We start from the raw sequence: 21,474 nt of genomic DNA on the forward strand, positions 1-21,474 counted from the left end.
TGGTAAGAAGACTGCGTCTTTCCTTTTGAGAAGACAGGAGCAAAGGTGGTTGGGCACATGGATTTTCATCCGGCAGACATGCTCACCTAGATCGTTCCTGCAGAGAAGTTCAAGTTTTGTGTAACTTCTCTGGGCTTGACGATAGCGTAAAAGGAAGACGGAGTGTGCACGAGAAGCTATGATGTGATGCAGAGATAAGAGAAGAGATCAATAACCTACACGGTTGAAGATTGAAAGCATGGTAGCGATTGTTGTCAGAGTTGATGCCTTAAATCTTCAAGGCTGCTCAACCAGTCGAGGGAACTGCTTGACCGGTCGAGGGAGCTACTCGACTAGTCGAGGACAGCTTGACTCAAAGTCCAGTGAGCTCAGTTTTTTTATGTCTGTGATGCTCGACCAGTCGATGGTCAAGCTCGACCGGTCGAGCGGGTTGATCGACTGGTCGAGGCCCGCCTTCGACCAGACGAGGTTACGCAGATTCTGCGCGGATTTTGTGCGGACTGCGTAAATTTGAGGCGGTTTCCGAACTTTTCCAAATGAGGTGCATAAGTGGAGTTTTCTAAACTATAAATAGGGGTCCCTAGGGCTATTCTAATGTATTCTAAGGCTTCCTAAAGGTATTCTAAAAGGTTCTAGGATTATTAAAGGGTGTAGCAAGGGTGAGATTTGAGGTTGTCCGAATTAGGTAAGTCCTTTCTCTTTGTAATTGATGCTTTCATAGTGGAATTCTGTCGCTTTGCGCCGTGGTTTTTTTCCGAAAGGGTTTTCCACATTAAATCTGTGTTCTCTTGTGTTTGATTGGTGTCATTGTATTGCTATCCTAGATCTAGATCTGTGTGATTCCGCAGGCCAAAATCCCAACATTTACAACACCATTGTATAAATCATGTAAAACAACTTAGCGCTGCAGGCCTTGGTGTGTGAGGTTCCATTTTCTTTGATCCCCTTTTTATATTATTCAAAAACTCAAGCAATATTCATAAAACATCTAAGCTTTGTGAAGCCATTATGTTGTATGTTTGACGTTTGATCCATCAATGTGGTAAGTTCACCGTCTGTACAAAAGATCTCCCAACAAAACACTGAGATGGACACACCATTGGGAACAATGTAGAATTACACCTAAACCTTTAAATGGTCAATGACATCTTTTCAACAAGGATCAAATACAGTAAAGAAAAGACCAAGTTGCCTCTAATAACAAGGCATTCACAATACAGTTACATGTTATGTTAACATGTTTCAAGCATGACAAAGGTAAAATGTAAACGTATGGCATGAGAAACACATGCCTCAGTAAATTGTACTTACGAATAGACAGATCGATCAAATATATTTTGAATGCTAAAGGCAGAAAATCATTCAATTTCTCTGTATGGCTGAGGACAATAATATGCAGTTACCAGACTATAAACTTACATTGGAAGTTCTAAGTTTCCACTGCAATTCATGGTATAAATGGTGGGAAAAAAAAAAGGCAATAAAAACAAGTTTGGTTGGATTCAAAAAATGAGTTGCTCTTCTTAGTAAGTAGGGACATGTGATGGAAACAAGAAGCAAGCCTAATTTGATTTTTTGTTTGTAGAGGTTCAATTCCTAACTGGAAAATTTTCAAACAATAGAATAAAATATGGTTTGAAAATTTTCAAGCAATATATATTTACATGTGCCCATGGTAAAGGAGAATACCCTCAAAACAGTCTACAGTAAAAAATTCAACAAAATTAAAAGTGATATAATGGTGGACCACCTAAAAAAATGAAATATAAGTGCAAGCTTTATAATTTATGGAGGTCTCTAGTCCAACTAGTTGGACTGCAAGTTACTGTCCATCTAGTGAATATCTCTAAACCTGTCTATTGCATATAAAATCCGTTGTACTGCAATATTCTTTGGGTTTCAAATATTTTTTAAAACATACATGTTCCAATTGGAAAAAAAAAAATTACAAGCTTCTGCCAATGGTTGCATGGCTTTTATTGGCGCTTCCTAAATAAGGGTTCAAAACCGTTTTGAAATTGTTATTTTCTTGTAATGTGGTCCACTTGAGACATGGATCTGTTGCATTTTTGAGCTCAGATCTTAAAATGTTCTGGTGAAACAAATGGTCGGCATGGATATAAGGCTGGAGTTGCACACAAGTCGAACAGAGTCGAGCTTGGCACAACTCAACTCTACTCAGCTAGTCATTTCATCTAATACTTGGTTAACAACAATATCAAAATAACGAAGTACCAAACTAGTTCCATCCGAGTTCCACTTGAGTTGAGGTTCGATCCAAGTTAGGTCGAGCTTGTCGAATGCAGTTTCAAACTGAGTTGAATCGAGCTTTTACTAGTCGAGTCGGGCGAGCTAACCGAGCTCACGTACAACACTAAGGCACATACACTATGGTAGCCCAGAGATTCACCCAAGCAGCGTCATTTCTATTTTGGAAACCGAAGAATACCCTATGCAACCCGGCCTCAACTAAAAAGTTGTGGTGACCATGGGCCCACCTTGATATATCTATTGAATATCCAAGTTGTCCATCCATTTTTCCATTTTTCTCTCGGGATGATCCCGAGATTAAAGCAGATCTAAATATCGGATGGACCACACCGTGGTGATTGATCACTAAAAACATTTGTGGGCCACAAAAGTTTTGAATCAAGCTGATAGGTTCGTAAGAACAGATGAAACATAAATACTACCGTGAGCCAAGAAAGTTTTTAATGATGGCCGTTGAATTCCTACCGTTTCCTATCGTATGGTTCCCCTCATATTTAAATATGTTTTATTTATTAGAAAATGCCATAAAATCAGCAGAGAAAACGGATGGATGGCGTCGATATACAATGCAGACATCAAGGTGGACCCACGGTCAGGGCCGCAACTGATCCACTCTTAGATCCTAAAAGAGAACCGAGTTACCCGTGACCGGTGATTCTGCGGTCGGAAGATGTGTGGGGTCCACAGAGACTAACCATAAAAAAATACACTCCATCCATCAGTCTATAAACGTAAAAGTAAAACAGGATTCGAAAAATCAGATACATCCAAAACTTAAGTAAGCCACACCAAACAAAACAGTGGGGATTAACGGCCACCATTGGAAAATTTTGTGAGGCCGCATAATTTTTATACTAGGGTGATATCTGTTCTTACAGCTTAATCTGGCTGGTAATAGCCTAAGAACGGTTTGGATAGCATATAAACATCATGGTCGGCTCCAGGAAAGTTTCAACGGTGGACGTTTCTGTTACGACTGTTTCTTGTGGTGTGGCTCACATGAGCCCCACACAGCTCAAACCATGGGAACGTCCTGCGGTGCGGCATCTTGTGTCCTTTGGAATCTCTCAGACTTAATACCCAAGCAAAAACTTCCAACGGTCCGAAACCCAAACCTCTAAGACTTAACACGCAAGCAAAAACTTCCAACGGTCCAAAACCGAAACCTCAAACCTTCTCAATTTCTCATCTCTCTCCCTCTTTCTTATCAGTTCCTCTTTCTACTCTCCGAAGCCCGAAATGACTGATCGGACGGCAGACGCTTGCCCTCCCTTTGCCCCTTTTCTCTTCTTCTCATTCTCCTTCCCAAATCCAAGGACCGGATCCCCTTTTCAGTTTTTCCTTTTCCTCGTCTTCTCATTCTCCATTTCTCCATCCCAAATCTGATCCGAGCATCCGACGATTCCTACCCTTCGCTGGAGTGGAGCCTGGAACTGAAGAGATTGGTGCTCTCTCTCTCTTTGTCCTTTTCATATGTTGCGGCCCTTACGGGTTGCGGCCCTTGCCGGTTGGCAAACACCATCACCCGTGGCCCACACAGGCCGTGGGTCCCATGGGCCCACCTGCAGAGATGATATGGCCCAACAATGATGGTGAGATCGAAGGAGGTGGTTGTGGGTCCGTCTGTATCGCCGAGCGTTTTACGGTTGAAGGTTATGTCGATGCTAGAGGGAAGCATCTTCGCTTTCCTGAAGGAGAGGATTGAAGGGAATTTTCTCTGAAGTTCTGGAATTTTTTAAGATCTGAGGTAACACCATTTTCAGCTCTGTTTTTGGGCGTTTGGGGCATTTTGTTTTGGTGGGTTTTATCTCTCTCTTTTTCTTCTCTCTCTCTCTCTCTCTTTTTGGAATTTTAATTCTAATTCTCAAACAAGTTGATTCTGCATATCCTTTGCATATGGGCCGTCCTTGGTTGGGGCTCTTGAGTCAATCATCTGACAGTAGATCATCATGCATTGATTAAAAGATGGCTCTTAAATATAAAATTTATATTGGTTTTAAAAAAGCATTTCACTTCGTCAACCAACCCATCTGATAAAGATTGTTCTCTGAAAGCTAAAAGCCCAGATATGAAGTTTGGATATTTTGGATGTGTTGAATCGGATGTTCTCTGCACAAGTCACAGATTTGGAATGTACTATCAATGTCTAAGAAGATGCATGTACATGGAGATTGCTGGATGCCAGGACTCCATGGAAGGAATGCTGATCTTAGATGGAAATATAGAGATCTCTTTCAACAATTCCTCAAGATGCAAACAAACAAGCAGATTAACTAGCTGAGGACAAACTAGAGTGTTGATGGCAATTTCCCACTAGATTCTTTCGTCATACTCAATTGGGCGTTTGAGAATTAAATCTCTCACCTTTCCCTTTTTGCTTTCCAGCAAGGCATGCTTCGTCTTTATGTTTCTTCAAACATGCATGTGCATGTATGTATGTATGTGTGTATTTACATTCATTTAAGATTGACTCGGTTACAATTTCGTTATAGCTGAATTGGTTGCTTGCTTCATTTGATGGAGGATTAGTAAATAATTAAAGAACATTTGATTAGTTCTATATCGTTTGTTGCTTTCTTTTTGAGTTTTGCACAATTGCTTGTTGTTAGGGTTGGAGTTGTGCACCTTTCTCTGCTAAAATTTAATAGCTTCTAGAAAATGGAAGAGGAGAAATAACTAAATCAACCATATTCTAACATCCCACAAAATGAACTTGTAATGAACTGTATCAAGCATTCACTTCCACACAAAAAAAAAATAATAATAATAATAACTGTATGAAGCTTATGCACAAACTGGACATTGTCAGTCAGTTATAGCAGGTCACTTGCAATCAGGTTCCTTTTTACAGCGGTCCAAATTAATATGATTCGGCCCATTTTTAGTGATCCAAACCTTTGACATTGGCCATTTCAATGGGAAAAAAATCATTAACATGCTTGTGCCATTCAGTGGATCCAAATTGTTCATATGATTAGGCTCATTCAGTTATCCAAACTCATCATACGATTGGAGCTACTTTTCGTGATCCAAACTCAACATATGATTGAAGCTGCTTTTCATGATTCATGGCAATGGATATGCTAAGTTGATCCATGCCCTAAAACCCTCTTCTATTCTATACACAATTCAATCAATCAGGATTCTTTATACAATGATCCAAATTAATATGATTTGGCCCATTTTTAGTGATCCAAACCTTTGACATTGGCCATTTCGATCGATAAAAATCATTGACATGTTTGAGCCATTCAGTGGATCCAAATAGTTCATATGATTAGGGTCATTCGGCTATCCAAACTCATCATACGATCGAAGCTGCTTTCCATGATCCAAACTCATCATATGATTAAAACTGCTTTTTATAATCCAAACTCATCATATGGTTGAAGCTGCTTTTCTTAATCAATGGCAATGGATATGCTAAGTAGATCCATGCCCTAAACCGTCTTCTGTTCTATACAAAATTCAATCAATCAGGTTTCGTTTTACAACGATCCAAATTAATATGATTCATCCCATTTTTAGTGATCCAAACCTTTGACATTGGCCATTTCGATGGATAGAAATCATTAACATGCTTGAGTCATTCAGTGGATCCAAATTGTTCATATGATTAGGCTCATTCGGCCATCCAAACTCATCATACTATTGAAGCTGCTTTTCATTATCCATACTCAACATATGATTGAAGCTGCTTTTCATGATCCATACTAATCATATGGTTGAAGCTGCTTTTTATGATCCATGTAATTGATATGCTAAGTTGATCTGTGCCCTAAACCCTCTTTTGTGCTATAACAGTATTCATTCATTTAAGTTTCTTTATACAATGATCCAAATTAATAAGATTCGGCTCATTTGTAGTGTTCCAAGCCTTTGACATTGGCCATTTCGATGGATAAAAAACATTGACATGCTTGTGCCATTTAGTGGATCTAAATTGTTCATATGATTAGTCTCCTTCGGCGATCGAAACTCATAATACGATTGAAGCTTCTTTTCATTATCCAAACTAAAAATATGATTGAAGCTGCTTTTTATGATCCAAACTCATCGTATGGTTGAAGCTGCTTTTCATGATTCATGGAAATGGATACGTTAAGTTGTTCCATACTATCCTCTTCTGTTATATACACAATTCAATTGATCAGGTTCCCTTTTACAATGATCCAAATTAATATAATTTGTCCCATTTGTAGTGATCCAAACCTTTGACACTGGCCATTTCGATGGATAAAAATCATTGAAAAAACTTGAGCCATTTAGGGGATCCAAATTGTTCATATGATTAGGCTCGTTCTGCGATCCAAACTCATCATACGATTGAAGCCGCTTTTCATGATCCAAACTCAACATATGATTGAAGCTGCTTTTCATGATCCAAACTCATCATATGGTTGAAGTTGCTTTTCATGATTCATGGCAATTGATATGCCAAGTTGATCCATGCCCTAAACTCTCTTCTGTTCTGTACACAATTAAATCATTAAGTTTCTTTTTACAATGATCCGAATTACTATGATTCGGCTCATTTCTAGTGATTTAATCCTTTTACATTGGCCATTTCGATGGATAAAAATCATTGACATGCTTGAGCCATTCAGTGGATCCAAATTGTTCATATGATTAGGCTCATTTGAAGATCGAAACTCATTATAATATTGAAGCTGCTATTCATGATCCAAACTCAACATATGATTGAAGTTGCTTTTCATGATCTAAACTTATCATATGGTGGAAGCTGCTTTTCATGATTCATGGCAATAGATATGCTAAGTTGATCTATGCCCTAAACCCTCTTCTTAAGTTTCTTTTTATGACGATCCAAATTAATATGATTCGGCTCATTTCTAGTGATTTAATCCTTTAACATTGGCCATTTAGATGGATAAAAATCATTAACATGCTTGAGCCATTCAGTGGATCCAAATTAATATGATTTGTCCCATTTCTAGTGATCCAAACCATTGACATTGGCCATTTCGATGGATAAAAATCATTGACAAACTTGAGCCATTTAGTGGATCCAAATTGTTCATATGATTAGGCTTATTCGGCGATCCAAACTCATTATACGATTGAAGCTGCTTTTCATGATCCAAACTCAACATATGATTGAAGCTGCTTTTCATGATCCAAACTCATCATGTGGTTGAAGCTGCTTTTCATGATCAATGGCACTAAATATGCTAATTTGATCCATGCCCTAAAACCCTCTTATGTTTTGTACACAATTTAAACTCATCATACGATTGAAGCTGCCTTTTCATTATCCAAAATCAACATATGATTGAAGCTGCTTTTCATGATCCAAACTCATCGTATGGTTGAAGCTGCCTTTCATGATCAATGGCAATAGATATGCTAAGTTGATCCATGCCCTAAAACCCTCTTCCGTTTTACACACAATTCAATCAATCAACTTTCTTTTTACGACGATCCAAATTAATATGATTTGGCCCATTTTTAGTGATCCAAACCTTTGACATTGGCCTTTTCGATGGATAAAAATCATTAGCATGCTTTTGCCATTCAGCATATCCAAATTGTTCATATGATTAGGCTCATTTAGCAATCCAAAGTCATCATACGATTGTTGCTGCTTTTCATGATCCGAACTCATCATATGGTTGAAGCTGCATTTCATGATCCATGTCAAATGATATGCTAAGTTGATCTATTCCCTAAACCCGCTTCTGTTATATACACAATTCAAACAATCAGGTTTCTTTATACAATGATCCAAATTAATATGATTTGGCCCATTTCTAGTGATCCAAACCTTTGACATTGGCCATTTCGATGGATAAAAATCATTGACATGCTTGAGGCATTCAGTGGATCCAAATTGTTCATATGATTAGGCTCATTCGGCCATCCAAACTCACATACTATTGAAGCTGCTTTTCATGATCCAAACTCATCATATGGTTGAAGTTGCTTTTCATGATTCATGACAATTGATATGCTAAGTTGATCTATGCCCTAACCCCTCTTCTGTTCTATACATAATTAAATCATTTAAGTTTCTTTTTACAACGATCCAAATTAATATGATTCTCCTCATTTCTAGTGATTTAATCCTCTGACATTGTCCATTTTGATGGATAAAAATCATTGACATGCTTAAGCCATTCAGTATATCCATGGCAATGGATATGCTAAGTTGATCCGTGCCCTGAACCCTCTTCTGTTCTGTACACGATTCAATTGATCAGGTTGCTTTTACAATGATCCAAATTAATATGCTAAGTTGAACCTGCTTTTCATGATCCATGCCAAATGATATGCTAAGTTGATCATTCCCTAAACCCTCTTCTGTTATATACACAATTCAAACAATCAGGTTTCTTTATACAACGATCCAAATTAATATGATTTGGCCCATTTCTAGTGATCCAAACCTTTGACATTGGTAATTTTGATGGATAAAAATCATTGACATGCTTCGGACATTTAGTGGATCCAAATTGTTCATATGATTAGGCTCATTCGGCCATCCAAACTCATCATACTATTGAAGCTGCTTTTCATGATCCAAACTCAACATATGATTGAAGTTGCTTTTCATGATCCAAACTAAACCCTCTGTTATTCTATACACAATTAAATGATTTAAGTTTCTTTTTACAACGATCCAAATTATATGATTAGGCTCGTTCGGTGATCGAAACTCATCATACGATTGAAGCTACTTTTCATTACATATGATTGAAGCTGCTTTTCATGATCCAAGCTCATCATATGGTTGAAGTTGCTTCTCATGATCCATGGCAATTGATATGCTAAGTTGATTTATGCCCTAAACCCTCTTCTGTTCTATACACAATTAAATCATTCGAGTTTCTTTTTTCAACGATTCAAATTAATATGATTCAACTCATTTCTAGTGATCCAATCCTTTGACATTGGCCATTTCGATGGATAAAAATCATCGACATGCTTGAGCCATTCAGTGAATCCAAATTATTCATATGATTAGGCTCATTCGGCGACCCAAACTCATAGGATTGAAGTTGCTTTTTATGATCCAAACTCGACATATGATTGAAGTTGCTTTTCATGATCCGAACTCATCGTATGGTTGATGCTGCTTTACATGATCCATGCCAGCGGATATGCTAAGTTGATCCGTGCCCTATCCTCTTCTGTTATATACACAATTCAATCGGTAAGGTTTCCTTTTACAACGATCCAAATTAATTTGATTTAGCCCATTTCTAGTGATATGAACTTTGACATTGGCCATTTCGATGGATGAAAATCATTGACATGCTTGTGCCATTCAGTGGATCCAAATTATTCATATGATTAGGCTCATTCGGCTATCCAAACTCATACGATTGAAGCTACTTTTCATGATCAAAACTCAACTTATGATTGATGGTGCTTTTCATGATCCAAACTAAACCCTCTGCTATTCTATACACAATTAAATGATTTAAGTTTCTTTTTACAACGATCCAAATTAATATGATTAGGTTCATTTCTAGTGATCCAATCCTTTTGACATTGGCCATGTCGATGGATAAAAATCATTGATATGCTTGAGCCATTCAATGGATCCAAATTATTCATATGATTAGGCTTATTCGGCGATCCAAACTCATACGATTGAAGCTACTTTTTATGATCCAAACTCAACTTATGATTGAAGTTGCTTTTCTTGATCCAAACTCATCGTATGGTTGATGCTGCTTTTCATGATCCATGCCAATGGATATGCTAAGTTGATCCATGCCCTAACCTCTTCTGTTATATACACAATTCAATCGATAAGGTTTCCTTTTAGAACGATCGAAATTAATATGATTTGGCCCATTTCTAGTGATCTAAACCTTTGACATTGGCCATTTCGATGGATAAAAGTCATTAACATGCTTGTGCCATTCAGTGGATCCAAATTATTCATATGATTAGGCTCATTCGGCGATCCAAAATCATATGGTTGAAGCTACTTTTCATGATCCAAACTCAACATATGATTGAAGGTGCTTTTCATAATCGAAACTCATCCTATGGTTGAAGCTGCTCTTCGTGATACATGGCAATGGATATGCTAATTTGGTCCATGCCCAAAAACCCTCTTCTATTCTATCCACAATTCAATCAATAAGGTTTCTTATTACAACAATCCAAATTAATATGATTCGGCCCATTTTTAGTGATCCAAACCTTTGACATTGGCCATTTCGATGGAAAAAAATCATTAACATGCTTGAGCCATTCAGTGGATCCAAGTTGTGTTTATATGATTAGGCTCGTTCGGTGATCGAAACTCATCATACGATTGAAGCTACTTTTCATTACATATGATTGAAGCTGCTTTTCATGATCCAAGCTCATCATATGGTTGAAGTTGCTTCTCATGATCCATGGCAATTGATATGCTAAGTTGATTTATGCCCTAAACCCTCTTCTGTTCTATACACAATTAAATCATTTAAGTTTCTTTTTTCAACGATTCAAATTAATATGATTCAACTCATTTCTAGTGATCCAATCCTTTGACATTGGCCATTTCGATGGATAAAAATCATCGACATGCTTGAGCCATTCAGTGAATCCAAATTATTCATATGATTAGGCTCATTCGGCGACCCAAACTCATAGGATTGAAGTTGCTTTTTATGATCCAAACTCGACATATGATTGAAGTTGCTTTTCATGATCCGAACTCATCGTATGGTTGATGCTTCTTTACATGATCCATGCCAGCGGATATGCTAAGTTGATCCGTGCCCTATCCTCTTCTGTTATATACACAATTCAATCGGTAAGGTTTCCTTTTACAACGATCCAAATTAATTTGATTTAGCCCATTTCTAGTGATATGAACTTTGACATTGGCCATTTCGATGGATGAAAATCATTGACATGCTTGTGCCATTCAGTGGATCCAAATTATTCATATGATTAGGCTCATTCGGCTATCCAAACTCATACGATTGAAGCTACTTTTCATGATCAAAACTCAACTTATGATTGATGGTGCTTTTCATGATCCAAACTAAACCCTCTGCTATTCTATACACAATTAAATGATTTAAGTTTCTTTTTACAACGATCCAAATTAATATGATTAGGTTCATTTCTAGTGATCCAATCCTTTTGACATTGGCCATGTCGATGGATAAAAATCATTGATATGCTTGAGCCATTCAATGGATCCAAATTATTCATATGATTAGGCTTATTCGGCGATCCAAACTCATACGATTGAAGCTACTTTTTATGATCCAAACTCAACTTATGATTGAAGTTGCTTTTCTTGATCCAAACTCATCGTATGGTTGATGCTGCTTTTCATGATCCATGCCAATGGATATGCTAAGTTGATCCATGCCCTAACCTCTTCTGTTATATACACAATTCAATCGATAAGGTTTCCTTTTAGAACGATCGAAATTAATATGATTTGGCCCATTTCTAGTGATCTAAACCTTTGACATTGGCCATTTCGATGGATAAAAGTCATTAACATGCTTGTGCCATTCAGTGGATCCAAATTATTCATATCACTAAACCCTTAAACCCTAAACCCTAAACCCTAAACCCTAAACCCTAAACCCTAAACCCTAAAACCCTAAACCCTAAAACCCTCAAACCCTAAACCGTAAAACCCTAAACCCTAAACCCTAAAACCCTAAACCCTAATCCCTAAACTCATGGTCTGGATTTAGCGACAAAAACTTTCATCAGTAAAAGTGAGTTTTCTTATAGTGATTGCCTTCATCAGTATATTAAGAAAAGCTAGAGAGGAAAGAATTCAAAATTAATGCATGAATTAGTATGTAAATGTTATATCTACTTTTGCAATTGATGCAATATTTGAATGTGGTCCATCATTTATATGATCTGGAATACACGAAGGGTGCAGCAGTCAGACAGTAATGTCGGTTGTAGAGTGAATATGGGTGCAGTGGGTTTTATCTAGTGACTTAAAAGAGCAAACCTGGCATTATTGATGATGAGATGAAGCCTCAAATCACAGAAGGTGCCCCTGTTTACAACCAGATAGAATGTCACTAAGAAGTTGGTCTGTATTTTCCCAATTCCTTATAGGATTCTATGCTTGTTCAAAAAGCAAAAGACAAACAAAATTTTAGAAAATGAAAATGAAGACAACCAGCTTCCTTCACTGTCCGTCCATTTCAATCATATTAAAATTTCATTGGTCTAAAATATTTCTGCAAAATGATAATAGCCTGGCAACAAATGTAACTATATCAGCAACTTGATGAAGACCTAAATCATGCTATTTAATATACTTCATCAACAGAAAAATAAAAATAAAAAATTAGCAACTTACCTCAGTAATCAAGTAAAGGTTTTCTTCTTGCAACACATCCTCAAAATTTGAAGACATCTATCCCATGAATTAGATATACCCTTTCATGGTGAGCCATGGGCTTAAAAATGAGGCAAATCCACAACTTAGGTGAGCAACAACATAAACAATGGTTAAGAGTGGATGCACATCCATTAAAACCTTTTTCTTCTTCTTTTTTTTTTGTACAGCGGACCCAACGAGATGTGGTTTATACATCTAGGCCATTCATTGTGACTTAGATAAGGGGTCACAACAGATTTTAGGCTATTTCAAAACTTAGGTGGGCTCCAACAAATGCTTTTAAATGTTTTAGGCATGATTTCTCATAATTTCATATGGAGAATCCAAAAAAAACCAACAACAAGAAGAAAACTTAATGTCTATGGAGAATCAAAAAAAAAAAAACAAATTTACTAAAAGGTATGACAGGAACTCTTACAACTTGCGGAGAATCCAATGACCATACCGTCTATGGCCTTCTGAGGAGTCGGTGTTTCTTCCTATCAAAAGAAAACAATCACAGTATAATAATCATCTTTCAGAAATTAGAACCCATATTCAAAAACCAGGAAATAGCAAACGAGAAAAATACCCAATAGAAATTCCATGTTCATTTGATCAGTTCCATGCAATTTCACACACCCAATTCATCTAAAAAATCAAAAACATGACTTTTATGAACAACAGAAGCTCCTTCCATTCAATCAGTTCCATGGAATTCCATGAGTTCACCAAATACAATAACAGAATAACCATAATGATTTGAAGCAACCTGCATAAGATACCGAGAAATCAAAGCTTAAAAGAAAATATGGATTGGTAAAAATATAAATATACTAATGAAAACATGTGCACTTAGAAAACAACACAGGTTATAACAAAACCTCAATTATGAGATGGCTTCTTCTGTTTGAGTCACCAAAAGAGAGGGGGAAATTGATTTCCTTTTAACAGTTACATAGAAAACTACACTCATAACCAACTCCAGATGGAAATTTGTTTCCTTTTAACAGTTAGAGAATGATTGAAAGATTAGACCAAAACCAATCTAATGAAAGAGATGATATGACATTCAACCAGAAAAATAAAGTGCTAAAAGTGAAATTTCTTTTATTAGAATAATAAATGCATACAAAATATATATAATTTACTATTAAAACCACCTAGACCCAAACTGGAAAGTACCTAGACCTGATTTTTAATTAGGTCCTAAAGTTGAGACCTGAACCAGTCCCAATTGCTTAATGGGTCCCATAAATGAGACCCAGATGTATTAACATTGGGTTGGATTCATCAGATACCCATTGACAGCCACACATGCAATTGAGTGCAATATTAACCACATACCAAGTTGGTGCAAAAACTCTCTTGATTGTACTCATGTCTGGTCTTCTCTAAGCCCAACCATGGAGATGTTTGCACACGTCCCTTTGGCGAGCAATCTCAATTCGCAGATATGGTGGTCCCCAAGACTGATTTCTGAGTAGGAAGCTTCTTCAGCCATTGGATGAGGGACACCCATTTGGATGTATATGCTATTTCCCCAATAGTAGGGTTGTTTTGAATCCAACAGCAGGCCACAGACAAATCCATCACCAGCAGTTAGGCCTGAGAATGGGAATTCTAGAATCAAGAAGCTGTAGAGTTAAAACAAACATGTTCACTTGCTGCAAAAAAAAAAAAAGAAGAAGAAGAAGAAGAAGAAGAAGAAGAAAGAAAGAAAGAAAGAAAGAAAGAAAGAAAAAGAAAAGAAAAGAAAAAAAGAAAGAAAAACAAACATGTTCACTTGCTACAAAAAAAAAAAAAGACAATACAATGTGAATTTTAAAGACAAACATTAATTTATTCTTCAAGAGCTAATACGGGATTAGTTACAATCGAAGTGGTCAAGCAGATAAATTGGGAGATACATGGTAGAAAAGTCATCAGTAATACAGGCAATTACTGTGGCTATAGACAATTTGTCTACCTTCTCATTTTGCAAGGTACAAAGATGTGTCTTTGAAGATGATGATCAATTTGTCTTTACATTTCCAGCTGAGGACCTCAAAACCTTATAAGGAAGAAAGAGAAAAGAAAAAAAGAACAACACAAAATCACAAGAAATATGGAGCAGCAGGTTGTAACAAATCATAGAGAAATGGATACACGATTCAGATTGCAGATATTTAGATTGTACCAGAAAAATATCACATGGAAGTAAAAAAGAAAAGAAAAACACAAAAACATAGGGATGAAAAAGGCAATTGAGTTTCAAAATCACACAAAATCCTTCAGCTGTTGTTGAGACTGCCACAAGGTACTGTGAAACCAATTAGATGAAATGAACCTTAGTAGGTCAGAGATGAAAATCTGGAATATGATTATCTGCTTAAATGGGGATCTACAATGATCTCTCTCATAGTCAAATTTTGAATTGATAGATATCAGAGACAATAATACCATGTAATTTTACTGTAAAAACTATACCATTCCATCGGTAATCTCCAATATATGTGTAGTGTTGTAGATAATATCCACAGATGATATGGACCTAATCTTTCTCTAATTTGATTTGAAACTAAGCTACAGATAAGGGATAAGATTACATGAACAGAATACACAAAATAAACAGCAGCAATCCCTAAAAAGGGATTCGACAATGCAAATCCCTAATTATGGATTTGTCAATGCATATTCCTAATAAAGTCATTTTCATCTCTCTCTCTCTCTCTCTCTCTCTCTCTCTCTCTCTCTCTCTCTCTCTCTCTCTCTCTCTCTCAACACAAAAAAACAAAAAAAAAAAAACAATATGAACATGCCATGTATGAAAAATACTACCCATAAAGAGAGCAAGGAGTGAGCATGCATCTCAGGCATTATCAGCTAGTACAAGGTTGAAATGGTTATGTTGCAAATTCAAAACCTCCAGATTTGTCTTGGAATAACCCGGGTACTTGGGTTGACCATGAAGGTACCTTTATTCCCTAGAATCTTAACACTCTTCATTCCTTGATGATTTAAAACAGGGCTGCCTTCAGATGGCCAAGCAACTTGAATTGAATGCTGACATGGGACTCAAAATTTAATAATTGTAATTCAATGTGATAGTGCATCCAAATGCACTCAGGAGTACCATTTTGAATTTGGACCAAGATGTCAAGATATCTATGCAACTCCAGGGTGCATTTGGAGCACTTAGTAATGAACTGCATTTATTAGTCTAGTGAAGCGGAAATATCCAGATTGAAAACCAGTTGGCATTCATATCAGGGATTTCTTGGTTCTGAACTCTAAATCTGTCAATTTCAATTTGGACTTGAAAAAAGAAGCCGACCCCATAAGGCTTCAATGGTGATGACGACTTGGGCCAGCTCTAGCCAAGTTCAAGTCGATTTCTTTCTTCTTTTTTCTTTCCACTTCAATGATTGGGTCTTGATGTGTGGCCTTGATTTTCTATTTTCTGAAAAGGGTAAGTTTTCTTTTTTAAGCTTGTTCTTTGTTTTTGGAACTTGTATTGATTTCAATCTCCATTTAAATGATCGGGTTTTTGCATTTGTGAAATAGATTTTTGGGTTTTTCTTGGATTAGCTTTTTTTTTTTAAAGGTTCATTCAGCTTCACAAGTCTTAATATGTAATGTAGGAAATATGAAGTGTTTCTTGTTGGCAATTCTGTAATGTTCTTAGTTTCTTTTTTGCATGGAAATTTGTGTAATTGTACTGTTGGGTTTTGTTTTCTTATTTTTCCAGTTTCCTCAAATGTTACTATTTTTCTATTGATCTCTATAGGTTTATCTTATCATACTAGAGATATGTTATAAATGAACTTATAGAATGAATTTTTGTTGTGGTCTTTAGACGATCTTTGTTTTTCACTGCAGATAGCTAATTGTTTGATGGCCATTTTCCTATTTGAAAACTCAAAATTTCTTTCCCGCCAACCTTTTATTGCTACAGCTAAGGTTGTGGCAGGATCAGCTAATGTACTTCTATGGAAATGATCTTGCCCGTCCAAATTAAAGACCATTGATGGAATGTTTAATATTGATCAGATTGGTTGCCAATAAAATGCACGTTGGATCTGTGGATGGCACACGTGGCAGAGATCCAGCCCATTCAATGTAAGAGCATTTGGAGGGAGTTCCTGTAATCCAATGTTCTGTGAGGCCCACAGCAATTTCCGTGTGAAATTCAATCCGTTCATCAGTTTCTCTAGCTCATGTCATGACATAAACCTCAAATTCAATCCGTTCATCTTTCTATGAAACATATGCATGAAATTTTGATAAAAGAGATTATTAACATGTAGAACAATTTAAATAATTCACACATAAGCTGAAAGAACCTGAGTAACCTGTACATATTCTTCAAAGCTTTACAATTCCTCAAGTTCAGTACAAACTTAACTATGCCAAATTTACATATTAATTATCATTAGGACTCAAGTTCAGTGCAAACCTTTTTCTTTTTTTTTAATGAAGAAACAATATGATCGTATGTTGTAGGATTTTCACAACAAAGGTGATGGGTGTTAAGATCGGTACCTTTATGGCCTTACTGAATGCAGGCTTCCTTTTATTATTATTATTATTATTATTGTTTATACTTTTATGAGTAAACTGAGAACCTTATTAAAAGAATAAAGAGGGATACAATAGGAGAAGCAAAACCAAGCCTTCTATGAGCAAGAACAACAACTAACAGAACACCAAGAGCAAAACACCCAGAGGCTATAAAAATCGTCTCCTATTGTCAGTATGAAGCTCATTCCTCAAAGCCCTAAGCTTTGCAAGCCCATCCACCCTTAGGCTAAGTTTGAATTGTTGAAGCCAATGGGGCTGGGGAACTCCACAAGAACCACTCCTATACTGTTGCGGACTAAACCCCCACACCAACAAGCCTAGGTTTGCCTTGTGGGCTTCCGTCAAAGTTTGCCTTGAAGAGCCTGAGTGGTGGAGGATTCTAAGTAGTAGACTTTGATTTTTTCCAATTACATTACAACACCTCAGTCCAACTAGCTTTCAACAATCTAGATCTTTGAGAATGCTATGGCTCTACCCGAGTTGCCATTGGACAATTGAGCCAATGATTTAACCAAAAACCTTCCATTAGACTCTAAATCCTAAATCCTCTGATCAGCACCAGTTTGAGGGATGTAACCAAAACTCAGCAGCTCCAGCCCTAACACAAAATAGGAAATTTTGTCCTCAAAGAGGTTTGGATGATGGGAAGGGTCTCCTAACAAATTTGCCACCCAACCAAGCCTTCTCCGTTGCACCAAAAACCCGAAAGCAGGAAAAGCCAGGCTTCCTCGAGAGCATTGGATTCTCCAGCCACACCTCTACTAGCGAAACACTAGAAACCAAGCCACCAGCAGATAGCACCACCAGCCCTGAAGCAATCGACCCCACAAGAGCATATATTGGCAGAATGGGCATCTTCAAATACTAATACCAGAAGCAATCAGAGGATGCAGCAAAACAGGGGAGAATGCTACCAAACAGGGATGACACTCCAGTTAGGGCTAGGATCTTCCAATCAGGAAGAGTTTCCGTTCAGCCCAAATCTGTGGTGGGTCCTATAAAATCTACATTCTGGATTAGCAAATTAACATGTGCAAGTATAAAAAGTCTTAAGTAAGGTTTGGAATAAACTTGTAATGATATAGCATGAAAAACCAAAGGCATCTTAAAGTGGTAGCATTCAACACTAACATGACAGTTTGAGATGACTTGCCTCTGCTCAGAGAGAGAGAGAGAGAGAGAGAGAGAGAGAGAGAGAGAGAGAAAGAGAGTTACATGATAGTTTGAGATACTTGCCTCTGGTCTTACATGGGTTTACATGATCAATAACAGTGAATCTTAATCTGTGAATACCACTACAGCTGTATGGAAAGGTTAGATCTAAAATTTCTTATACATAGTAGAATAGGCATGCAAGAAATCTGAACTTCAACAATAAACTTGCATGCAGTGTGAAAAGAAAATTGCAAAGAAATGAGGAGAAACATGACCGTATACTCCTTCAACCAAGGTGCAATATGATCTGGTTCCAGATTTGGCTTAAGATTTTTGTGGCCATCATTGGTTTATATGATGATGAGGGGTACTTATTCCTCTTTAAGGCCAGAGTGCTGTTAAAAGAAAACCCAATTCCAAAATAAAAAAAAACAATTGGCCACACACTAGTTGCATTATATATAGCATAGATAATACTAATAATTGCATTGTATAGAAGTTTCTAGAGTTTTCTAAAGGGGTCCTATAGATAGTGTCACATAGAGAAAATCCAAAAGTAGCTAGGGATTAAACACAGCATAAGACATCTTGAAAGTTAAATAGAAACAATGATCAAAGTCCAAGACATTCTTAAAAGCAACAATGTCTAGAACTGGAGCATTGAATGATTTAGGGAATTACAATAACTTGTAGAATAACCGTGATCATCAAATGTATGTAACAAGTTATGGCATCCACAAAAGGCATATCTCAACTTACAAAATACAAAATCTGAATGCTGTTCCACACCCAATCATCAACCAATTGGCCAATCAGAATGCCCACCCACTGAGAACTTAATATTAGGACTAAGATTATTAACTAATCCATGATATTAAAATGGGCTTGTTTTGTTTCAAGCTTTTATTCAGCCTTCAGGCCTCTCTTTTCTTAATATTTTTTTTGAACAGCCTTAATCTTTTCTTAATAAAAATCTTTATCTGCCACTCAGGAAAAAAACAATATGTATGTATTCATAATGAGAAACCAAATTCAAAGTCAGATCCAACAAGTCAGAAAAGAAAATACCAGCACAAAGACAGCCAAATGGGCAGTGGACTAAGGCCCTAGCACTTCTACAGTTGGGCAAAATACTGAGGTAACAAGAATTATAAAACTAAAGTAGAAAACAGTAGCAGTAAACAAATAGTGATTTAAACCAACCAGACTTTTAGACTAATTGCATACTTCAAGGGGACTCAGTTACATACAACAATCGCAGTGTTTGTCAAAGACTTCAAACCAGCAGTGAATACATGAGCCTCAGGCAATGTTGAGAAATCATTCGCTTGCAATCTCTGTCACATCCGTGTACAGCCATTTCAACCACTCACCAACAAACCTGAAAGCACAGGCCGAAGCCAGCAATGGGAAGAGCCTGCTTTGCTGAGTTTTACAATCAATCACCTAGATCCAGAAGGAACATGATCAATACCAGTAATCATAGAAGGTGTAAACAGTGTGAAGACAATCAATCAGCTCAGTTAAAGCTTTTGAGTACAGAAGAAAAACTTGAAAGTGGGCAAAGCTGATGAGATAATAACAACACCAAGTCATGTTAATAGGTAAGGAAACATCTCCATACTCCCTAGAAGAAAATGGTATGTATAGACAATAGTGTTTCACTGATGCAAGAGCACATCCTACAGGATTGACAAATCAGGCCATCAAATCTGTCCAGGGGCATGATCAATAGTTCTGATCACATTTTTGGCCCATTACAACTGGATAGAACAAGATGTGTTTACATCATCAGTTGGGCACCATGTGTTGTCCCACTGTGTGGATCTAATCCCAGTCCAAACAACAAGGCTTGTACAGTCCATATAGTTTGAGGCATTGAATAGTTGAGTCCTCTTCCTACTTCAATTCTTACTTATTTTGACAGCAGTTGGCATTTAATTTCTTTCCTTTTGTTACCAAAATATCAAAGTCCTCATTAAGTTTGAACTCCATACTGCTGTATAGGCTTTATAAACAGAGCCAGCAAGCCATGCAGAAGGGTCTAAAGACACTTATTACAATAGGAAAAAGGATTTATTTTTTAAGATCAGCCAACCTCACCTTAGTCGGGGCGCAAGGAATATTGCCGATGAGTTGCTTTTACAAGCACAGGTAGTTCTATCAGTTCTGAATTGCAGACTAGGAACTTTTCTTTTATTTTTTCTTTTCTTTATTTATTTATTTTTTTCCCTTTTGCAAGAAGGCAAGAAACTATTTCTTCTACTTAGCATCCGCAGTTCACAATTATCAACTTTGCCCTTTAGGCTTTTGTGTTAACTTTTGCATTATGGAATTTTCAAAGTGGACTAGAAAAATTGGCCAAACGCTTCTCGCATTATATACAGTAGAGATGGCATGTGGTATGCCGTTTTAATTATTAAAAGATCAGGTTTGATGATGATAATGATTAAGCTTCTATAAAAGAAGATATTCATGTTTGCTCCAAAGAGATTATGCAACTCTAAAAAAAAAAATTAATTAAACACTAAGAAGGCATAAGGTTCCATGATGATAAAGACTAATAAAAGAAGGAAACTATAATGCCACATAAAATCAATACATTGTTGACCTGATCATTATGCAACATAAAGTACTGGGGCCTATCCACCAATGTTTATGTCACATGAAACGATTTGAGAAGTTACAATCACGACATACAATCTAATAGAATATTATGATAAATAGAGGCACAAGACTTGGACTTTTGAAATTATCCTAAAATCACACTCACCAAATTTCATATATCCATCAAACTGCAAATCTTCTATCTTGGGAGGCAATAATACAACTCTCTTATTGAGAAACCAAATAAGCAAAAGGGTAACAATATACCTATAACATGTAATTGTAATGATCATTAGAAAATTTACAAAATTGTTTGAATAGGTGATATAAATCTCTGTTTCACAACTAACATGAATATGCATTTAACGTGAAAGTTCCAAGTTTCTATCATATCATTTCTCCTTCAAATCATTACGAAAGCTACTCGTCATATTTTCTTGTATGGCGCAACCTGTAGCAAGAATAGTAAGACAAATGGAAATCCCTAAAAACGGATTCGACAATGCAAATCCCTAATTAGGGATTCGACAATGCATATTCCT

General features: G+C 36.7%; 2 long non-coding RNA genes across 2 annotated transcripts in view; one reads left to right on the forward strand and one right to left on the reverse strand.

The window, feature by feature from the left end:
• The first annotated feature begins 3,445 nt into the window (after positions 1-3,445).
• LOC131257649 (uncharacterized) overlaps positions 3,446-21,474 on the forward strand; it is a 33,630-nt gene continuing 15,601 nt past the window's right edge. The window contains exon 1 of the long non-coding RNA XR_009177520.1: positions 3,446-3,923. This is a non-coding gene — a long non-coding RNA (uncharacterized LOC131257649). The remainder of the gene's footprint in view (positions 3,924-21,474) is intronic.
• On the reverse strand, positions 12,417-19,984 carry LOC131257650 (uncharacterized). The gene is made up of 4 exons (XR_009177521.1): positions 19,576-19,984; positions 13,200-13,379; positions 12,587-13,107; positions 12,417-12,482 (listed from the first exon to the last, which is right to left on the reverse strand). It is a non-coding gene; the product is annotated as an uncharacterized LOC131257650 (long non-coding RNA).

The sequence above is a fragment of the Magnolia sinica genome, chromosome 10, assembly GCF_029962835.1.
Source record: "Magnolia sinica isolate HGM2019 chromosome 10, MsV1, whole genome shotgun sequence".
Taxonomy (NCBI): domain Eukaryota; kingdom Viridiplantae; phylum Streptophyta; class Magnoliopsida; order Magnoliales; family Magnoliaceae; genus Magnolia; species Magnolia sinica.